The 9,873-nt window shown below is 45.9% G+C and overlaps 1 protein-coding gene across 4 annotated transcripts in view; it reads right to left on the reverse strand.

The window, feature by feature from the left end:
* Positions 1-9,873, reverse strand: part of LOC105021564 (axin-2) — an 86,870-nt gene that overhangs the window by 65,132 nt on the left and 11,865 nt on the right. For all 4 annotated transcript variants that reach the window (XM_034294286.1, XM_034294287.1, XM_034294285.1 and 1 more), the window contains exon 2: positions 8,498-8,674. The gene's annotated coding sequence lies outside the window, so the exon portion shown is untranslated. The remainder of the gene's footprint in view (positions 1-8,497; positions 8,675-9,873) is intronic.

A 9,873-nucleotide genomic window follows, 5' to 3' on the forward strand; every position in this document is an offset into this window, starting at 1 on the left:
AAGTTATTTACGTCCCACACGCTGCGCTATTTGGTCTGTCACTTCCGATTTTCTACCACAGCTTTCCTCTTAGCTGGCTTCACTCACTCTGGTCTCCCGGCCTCCCTCCGTCTCCCTCCCTATCCGAGCCTGTATTCGTTGAGGTAATTACAAAGTGACAGCTTCAAATCCTCCGCCACACACTCTTCATTACAGCCACCTCCGCTTCAGACGCCCCACTGCGGACTGCTGTCGACGGATTTTGGCTTCCGTGACATCCTCAACCACGGGTCCTCTCCTGTGTCCGTTAGCGAGGATGGGTTGGAGTGGGTGGAGGGGGGATGGTTTTGTGTGGCGGGGGCTGGGGGTCTGGTGGGCATCCCAGAATATCAAAAAAAAGAAATATGACTTTGACGGCAGATTTTGAAAGTGCGGGGGGGCCTACCTTGTATTTCTTATGCCCCGTTCCTTTCACTGAATTTTCTATCCCCCGTTCCTCCCAGAAGATGCCCTCCCCCCCTCCCCCTGTAGGTCACTTTCTGATAACCTCCAGAAGCATTTACAGACTGGCTCTTGCCGAAATCAATTACGTCTCGTTAGATGTGAGAAACTCTGAAGTTGATAGGGGTTGAAGACATCTACCAATGTGCTACCTGAAAGAATAACCTGTCTGGACAGACCCACACTCATTTTTATGGCCATACAAGCTATTTGTTTTAATCTGGAAGCCTAGCAAGTACAGACCTCGGTTTCAGATGGGTATCCTTCTAAATTAAAATGAGTTGCAGTCGCTTACACACGAACAACATAAACATGATAGCACAAGTACTCACACAAACACACACACACACTGAATATACAAACACACACACACAGACACACACACACACACACACACACACACACACCATGCCTTCCGCTTTCCTCCTTCTACCACTAGGAGGTGACTGCGAAACAACTTTGATCTTTTTTTTTCATCTAAGAAATGTATTGCCTCGATGTAATCCATGACAAAAATAATGTGATTTGGTGTATCTCTAAATGACAGAAAAAGCAGCTGACAGAAATTAATGTTACCGGGGCGAGGAGAGAGAAAGAGGGGGAGGAGTTGGAGGAGGTGGGGGATAAAGTGAGGATAACCCGGCAGCAGACGGAAAGAATCATCACATCATCAGCACGGAGAAAGTCAACCGCAGACAAAACAACAACCTTGCATTTCTCCAAAAACCCTGCACACAGCCCATCTTCGCCAAGTCGCATCTTTTTCAGAAAATGAGGGGGACTAATGTCACGGCTAGAATAGTACAAAGCTAGCTATAAGCGGTTTTCTGGATTTCTCTATATTTGGTTGGGTCCAAAATCGGCTGATGCTAGTCGTCCTCGTTACATTTTAAAAACTCTCTGTGGGAGGGAACATGCTCTTCTACAGGCCGTGCGTGTGTACGCGCTACGCTGCTGCTTAGCGAGAACCTCTTCCTCCACCATCACACTAACCTGACGTGGGGCTCGCACCAAACCAATGGTCCCAGGTTAGTGGTCTCCTTGACAACGTGCCTACTTGATCCACCCAAAAGGAACCACTTGTAAAATTACATCCAGAGGTCCTCAGAAGGATAGAAAAATGAAAAAAGACAGTCCCCGCAAGGACCTAGTCAATTTCTGGCTTAGGTTAAGGCTAGGGAAAGCTTACAATTAGGGCTAGTGTTTGAATAAAAGTCACTTGTAGGTATTATGGGTTAGGGCTAGGCATAAATGTTAGGTTATTGAGGTTATGGTTAGGTTAAGTTGGGGTGAAGGGTAGGGAACGTTCAGTTTTTTGTGTGTTATGGTCCCCACAATGATAGGAATACACAACTGCAAGTTTGTTGGTTTTAGAGCGGTGTACTGTGTCTGTACAGCCTTAACATCTGGATTCATTTACATTCAGGTATTTACTCATTTGATCGATTACATCCAACAACCAAGTGCATGTTACAGTAAGATTAAGAGTAAGATACTGTTGAACAAAGCGTTAACAGACTTTTTTAAGGGATTGGGTTTTTTGGGGGGTGAAGTGGCAAGTTGTACTTGTCTTATGAAGTGGCGGTGAAGGCGTGGGCCAGATGTGGGCTTTATGGCTTGTTGTTGGCAGGGGGCTCAGTCTTGGCTGTGTGTGTGTGTGTGTGCGTGCGCGCGCATGTGTGCATGTCTGTGTGAAAGCCCTCAGAAAGAATGAATGTAGGAATTCATAGGTGGTGGTCTGCGTGAGGACCACCTGTGCCATTGGCTGACCTTTACCCTTGAGCCAGGGGGATACCCTGAGACCCACTAAATCTAGTTTGGGACACCAAATCACTGAGGTCAGAAAAAGGAGTGAATAGAATCGCCCAAACTGAAACAAGCCTTGAAAATAGTTTGAGAGACCGAGAGATAATGACTGTGATTTAGTGATTATTGTTGTCACTAATGATGTTCTATTGTGAACTCATGTTATCTCCAATATGCACTGGTAATATGTACATTGTTGCGTCATGCTGCTACATTTATTTGAATTGACTTAATGAAAGACAGAGAGCAAGGGACAGAAAGACATAATGAAAAAACAGAGAGACAAAGAAAGAGAAACAAAGGGACATAATGAAAGACAGCTACAGCCGTGGAGACAGAGAGATATAATAGAGAGATAATGAAATATAGAAAGAGAGACAAAGAAACAGAGATAATGAGAGATTGAGAGGAAGGAAAATACCCGTATTTTGGATTTCCAAAGCGGTTTTATTCTAACCAAGGTCGTATTCTTTTATGCTACGTTCTGGAGTAGCTCATGGTTCCACAATTACATTCAGCCGTGGGCCAGTTGTTCCTTCACTGGACAGTCAAGCGACCAGAAAATAGCGATGAATCATTTGTACGCTGCAAATTGACCACAAGACTCCCAAACAAATGATGTCGTTGACAAAAAAACTAATCATTCCAAACCTGGATTATATCGAGGTACGCTCATGCGATCATCTGTTTTTGCGTTGGATTACTTCCACCAACAGATTTCCTCCGTTCATATACTTTTAGGGACCGGGATTGTTTTGAGGGGCTGAGGTCGTGGCCCAAATACAATCCCTGTCTATTTGGAGACCCTGGTGTAGATGTTGACTATTATCCTGTATACAAACATACCACTTTCTTCTGTCTTTCCCTTTGCCCTCTAATCAGCCGTTTCGGGAAAGACTTCAGTTGCTCTCCCTCTCTCCCTTTTGGTCTCTCTCTGTCATTGTCAGTCTGTCTCTCTGGCACCGAGTCTTTCTGCTTCGCTCTCTCCTCTCCCTCTCCTTTGTCTTCCCTGTTGTTCTTTCCATCCCTTTGAAACTTAAAAATACCCAGGCCCAATTGTGTTCTGTTCTGTGAATTCAGTTACCATGGTAATTTTCATGCACAGCCCAGTGTGTGTGTGTGTGTGTGTGTGTGTGTGTGTGTGTGTGTGTGTGTGTACAGTACGTGTGTGTCCGCGTGTGTTGTATGTTCACGTTCCAGTGCTATCAGCCAAGCGCAGAAGGTCCCAATCTGTCTATAAAATATCAATAACAATAAAACAAGCAACCCCAACAAATCCCCCCTCTTTTCTGGCCCCCCCCCATCCCTCTCTCCTTCTCTTCCCCTCACGTTCTCTCTCTGGGTCTCAGCAGTTATAGCGTCTCTCTATTTTAAACAACCCTTTCCCCCTTTCCCTGAGTCTCTCTCTCTCTCTGCGTAGAGGCAGCGGAGATCGGTGATGAGAACTAAGGGGTGTAGGCGAACAGGCATTCAGCACCGGAGTTCAGTATCAGCCATCACGATATCGGCTGACTGCCTATGGCCCTGCCGTGACCATAAACCGGCTGGTGGAATCGGTTTTAACGGAACACCCGGTTGCCACCAGGGAGCGATGATCGAAGGGAGCGTGTGGGGGCGGGTGTGTTTTGCGGTGGGCGGGGTCTGCGGCCGGGGGCTGGGGGTGGGGGCTCGTTCCCGTTGATTGAGAGTGCAAGAAGGCTTTTTATCTTTTCCTTTATCATCCAAGGGTGGTCTCAGAATGCATTCAACCTGGCAGGTTTCCAGAGACCTGTGTCCGAGGGAAGACAAGGAGTGGTTTGGGTGCTGAATGGTGGCCTTGTCAAAGCACAACCCTTTCGCCTCAGTGTCCCTGACAATGTTTGTGGCAGGTGCTCATCGAGGCATGCCCAAGACCAAATCACGACCCTGGGCTTCCTATAACTTCTCCATAACACACTGGGGCCCTGGTCAAAATGACAACTCTATTGTACCCTGGGGTGGTCTGGCAGTTTGTCTCTCGAATTTCCTGTCTTCCTTTCACGGTGTCCCCAATAAACTGGATCAAATATCCATGGAGGTCGGACTGTCCCACATGTCCGTTTGGGACGCAGGACGAGGTGGAACTGCCTGACCTGAATTATTAGTCGTTGGGTGCTACATTGTTTCAGCTGGATGACTGGTGTAAAAAAACATTGGTGAGAAAGAGATTTTCCTCTTCCAACTTATTTTCCACATGCTTTGGCAATGTAAACACATTTTCCCATGCCAATAAAGCCTTTTAAAAGGAAACTATTTAACACAATTCACAGAGAGAGACAAACACACAGACAGAAAGATAGACAGGCAAACCAAAGAGACACACAAACAAGCAGACAGAGAGAAAAACAGACAGACAGGAAGAGAGACAAACATACAGACAGACAGGAGATAGAGATAAAGACAGAAGACAGAAATACAGACACACAGACAGGAGAAAGAAATACAGACAGACTAGACTGGAGACAGACATACATTCAGACAAGAGACAGTCAAGAATCAAGACAGACAGAGGACCGACATACAGAAAGACAGACATATATTCAGACAGGAGACAGACAGACAGGAGACAGATATAGAGACAGACATGAGACAAATATACTGACAGACATGAGACAAATATACAGACAGATAGAAGACGGATATATAGACAGACATGAGACAAATATACAGACAGATATGAGACAAATATACAGACAGATAGGAGACGGATATACAGATATGAGACAAATATACAGACAGATATGAGACAAGTATACAGACAGATATGAGACAAATATACAGACAGAAATGAGACAAGTATACAGACAGATATGAGACAAATATACAGACAGATAGAAGATGGATATACAGACAGACATGAGACAAATACACAAATAGGAGACAGACATACAGATAGACATTTGACAGACATACAGACAGGAGATAGACATTCAGATAGAGAGGAGAAAGACGTACCGACAGAGATACAGATTGCAGATGGACATTCAGACAGCAGACGGACAGAGATACATTCAGACAGCAGACGGACAGAGATACATTCAGACAGCAGACGGACAGAGATACATTCAGATAGCAGACGGACAGAGATACATTCAGACAGCAGACGGACAGAGACACATTCAGATAGCAGACGGACAGAGATACATTCAGACAGCTGACGGACAGAGATACATTCAGACAGCAGACGGACAGAGATACATTCAGACAGCAGACGGACAGAGATACATTCAGACAGCAGACGGACAGAGACACATTCAGATAGCAGACGGACAGAGATACATTCAGACAGCAGACGGACAGAGATACATTCAGACAGCAGACGGACAGAGATACATTCAGACAGCAGACAAACAGAGATACATTCAGATAGCAGACGGACAGAGATACATTCAGACAGCAGACGGACAGAGATACATTCAGACAGCAGACGGACAGAGATACATTCAGACAGCAGACGGACAGAGATACATTCAGATAGCAGACGGACAGAGATACATTCAGACAGCAGACGGACAGAGATACATTCAGACAGCAGACGGACAGAGATACATTCAGACAGCAGACGGACAGAGATACATTCAGACAGCAGACGGACAGAGATACATTCAGACAGCAGACGGACAGGAGACAGAAGATAGACAGTAAAGAGAAAAAAAACAACCAAAGGGATAAACGGTGGACAGGGAGAGGGAGAAGGGGGGGGGGTGGTTGGGGGGGGGCTGCACGTCCTCCACACTGCCTGGCCAGACACATCCTAGGATGGGGGCAGCAGCACGCGATAAGCCAGGCTTCTTCAAGGAAGTCCTGCCTCTCCTTGGATTGTAATTACCTCTTGAGGAACGAGAGACAAACGGCACATGAATAAATATGGAGACGTGTGGAGACTTAGCGATGGGAGATCTAAAGGGATGGTGGCTTTATCTGGAGGCACAGGAGTTCACACACACACGCACGCACGCACACAAAATATGCTCAGTGACAGAAATGCGGATTTGAAACAGGGAGCTTTTCTCAAGGTGATAAAGCCCTGGATGATAACACCTTGTTGAATCCAGACAGCCCAATAAATGTCTCCCTCTTGGGTATCTCGGTCAGAGAATTCCTCCCCTTGCTCACCCTCCTCCATCTAACGCTACTCGGACTACAGTGCGTAGCTATCAGTCGGCCAATCTGGAATCTTCTTATATTCGCTCTCCCCCAACCACACGATCCTTCCAAACAAACGCATTTTAATGAAAATACATTCCGGAGTTGCGTGGATTTAACCGGATTTTCTCTCCTCTTTGCCAAGGATTTGAGGAAAGTGCTGAAGCTCCGGCAGCACAGTTTAAGAAGTGCTGACGCCAGATGAGAGCTGGCGTTCCCGTCTGCATTCAAGGAATAAGGAGTATGGATCAGCTTAGGAGAAGTCCGGTCCCCAGCCAGCCACACATTGTGGAGCAGCAACACCAACCACCAGGAAACAGAGTCTCAAATGGCACCCTATTCCCTGGTGCACTATTTCTGACCAGAGCACAGGGCAAAAGTAGTGGCCTACATAGGGAATATGGTGTAATTTGAGACACACTCCTTGGGGTAATACCGGGATAAGTTGTGCACCTATTTTGAGAAACTGGGATTGTGAGGGCCTAACCCCGGTGCATTTGACCCGCAGTGTGGATTCAGCTCTTAGGAGCGCTGGTGGTTATAACACGGCAGCACCGACGGGGTGACTTCCCGTGCATGTCCTGGTCGCATGCCGGCTAGGCTTGACACCAAGTAAGAAAACATTTGGTCATTCCACACAATAGATCGGGGTGAGCGCCGTGTTTGCTGACAATGTAGCAATGCTGGGGAGCGTCAGCATGGAGATTGCATTTGTTGGGATTCTGGTCCATTGCATGACAGTATCCGAAAGGCCCGAGGGAGGGGCTGGGTCAGTACATACGGTATACATATGGACCTGAATGATGTCTGGGTCTCGACGGCATTCCCAGACCACTATAATAAAGCACAGATGTTCAATAGGGACTTGGCGACACTGACACATGGGTTCCATTGAAAGGACATTGGCTTTGATGGGAACCAATCAAGACCCTGAGTCCTGATACCTAACAGCTTAATCCATTTCCTTTTCATTTCCCCCCCCAGTCATGAATCTTGTTCTGCAGCGGACAATGCCTTGAAGGCAGAATGAGCTTACGTCCCAACTCTGAAGTCACCCCACTGAAGTTGAAAATTAAAAAGGTAGATGTTAGGTTTAGGGGTTTTTGGTAGGGGCAAGCACTAACCCTATTGAAATATTATCTTGAAGCATGCTGCCCCATTTCAAATATAAGCTATATCTTGACCATTGGGGCAACCAATAACATCATTTCCCATCCCAAACCCTTCTTCATTATAAAAACTTGTCTGCCAGTTGACCTTGTCTGTTATTAACTGTTCATATAGGGTCTATGAATGCTTTAGCAATTGTATTATATTACTACATGTATTGATAGGTGTAGGTAACTGCATTAATGACTATAATTACAACGATTGATAGCTCCTGTATCTGCAATGTTTTTATGAATGTCATCAACAGCTTACAAACCCCTTCATAACCCCCTAATAAACATGTCATAACAGCAGTACATTTATGAGGAAGTGAGATTGGTGAACAAACAGACCTCAACATTTCTCATGGTGTGCAGATATGAAGAGTGACAGGAGTTAGGGCAGTAGTGACACACTAGTCCAAGCCACAGTCCCTCCATAGCTGCCAAACTAAACCCAGTCAAACGTGACCGCCTTCCCCTGACTCCCCCTGCCAAATCCTCAGAGGCTCAGACCTGGTTCACAGTGCAGACGTCGGGAGTAATGACCTCCTACACAGCTGTGAGGGGCTGTTCAACTCCGGAGGACTGTGGAGTTTGAGCAACACATCGATGTCTATAACTGACAGAGAATTCAACAAACTGTCACGCACAAACGCAACAGTAATTGAACACACAATAAAAAAAACGAATGACGTTTGACAATATATGTTGAATGAAGTGTGAAACTAAACGGAAAAAGACTTTACAAACCCATTCGGGCGGGAAACAAAGACAGCAAATTGCGGACACAGAATATTGCAACGTGGAAGTTACGTTTACAATATTGACAGTCTGCCTGGACACTGAGATGCATAAAATCAAAAGGACACTGAATGTCACGTCTTCATGCCTCTCACTTTCAAGGTGGTCGTCGATGTCCGGACAAAGGATGGTCCATGTCTTTGAACTGTCCAGACGTCCCCATGTTCTCTAGACGCTAGCCAGGTTTCCTGACGGCACCTGTTCCCGCCGACTGGATATTCTGGCTGCTCCATCCCGTTGTTCAACCGAAGAGCTGCTCTTGGTGCCATACCCTGAAAGACAAGGGAAGACAGCGCATCCCCCACTAAGTAAGTACCATAGAGTACCTGATGTGTTCAAAAAACATGAACCTCTCCGAGACATAAACTGCACCAACATAATACATGTCTAGAGCATAGATGGGTATTTATGTGTGTGTGTGTGAGTGTGTGTGTAAACAGGCATATCTTGGTTCATAATATCCTATATAGTTTTTCATTCAGACCTTGCTAGGCTGTCAGATCTCCTCATGACACCTACAGCAGCCAAGGGTCACATCAAATAGACAAGGTCTATGATGACAGCAGAAGGTGGCGCTATGGAATTCCTAGTCGTCCGCCGTGAGCCAGGATCCACCCCACCCCACTCAGGGGGGGGAGTTTCAGCAAAGGGATGGGAAAAGGTTGCCCAGCAGCACAGGTCAACGCTTTGATCCAGAGACAATCTCAAGCCCTCTTACGCATGAGAAGAGGTGGTCGGACATTTTGAATTTCGGAGTAGAAATGCTGATCCAAAGGGTTCCGAAGGGAGTCGACAGCTCTTCATTATTCAATCGCCAGCTCCGCTTTAGATGCTTATGGTCTAAAACAAGTGGGGAAGAAACCATAAAGGCCCGTGATAACAGTTATTAAACTGCATATTTTATCAGGCCCCCGATTAGAAAGTCAATTGTCCGTTATGTATTCAGGCAGTCAGCGAGAGTCTCAGAGAGAAACTGACCTCTGTGCTTGACCCCGCTACGGCTTTGAACTTTTTTTTTTCTTCTAGCGGCGTTCGACTCCCTCCCTGAATGAATGCTTTGATTTCGGAGTCCAGCTGCATAAGTAAACCACATTACATTTTAGGAATGTAAATAATAGAAAAAGCTTTTGTGAAAAATTCATTGGATGCTCCGGCTCTGCCGCATAATTATTTAGAGAGCATATGTAAATACCTCTTACGATTATGGAGGAATGCGTGCCATTTCCTCTTCAAAGTCCTACCCATTCATTTGGGGAGCAGAGATAGCAGTTCCGTAGAAAAACGCTGGGCAACTCTAGAAATGGTCTGCTCCATGGTGCGTGGACTGCGGTGAGACCATTATGTTATTTTCTCGTGTTAGAAGGGCCCCTTGGGCCTCATGCTATTTCTATTAAGCATTGTTTAAGTCTATGGCCTGGTGTACTCACGTATGATTGTAACAAATGGTATTAGAATCTTAAACATGACAAGA

This window comes from Esox lucius, chromosome 9 (genome assembly GCF_011004845.1).
Source record: "Esox lucius isolate fEsoLuc1 chromosome 9, fEsoLuc1.pri, whole genome shotgun sequence".
Lineage (NCBI taxonomy): Eukaryota > Metazoa > Chordata > Actinopteri > Esociformes > Esocidae > Esox > Esox lucius.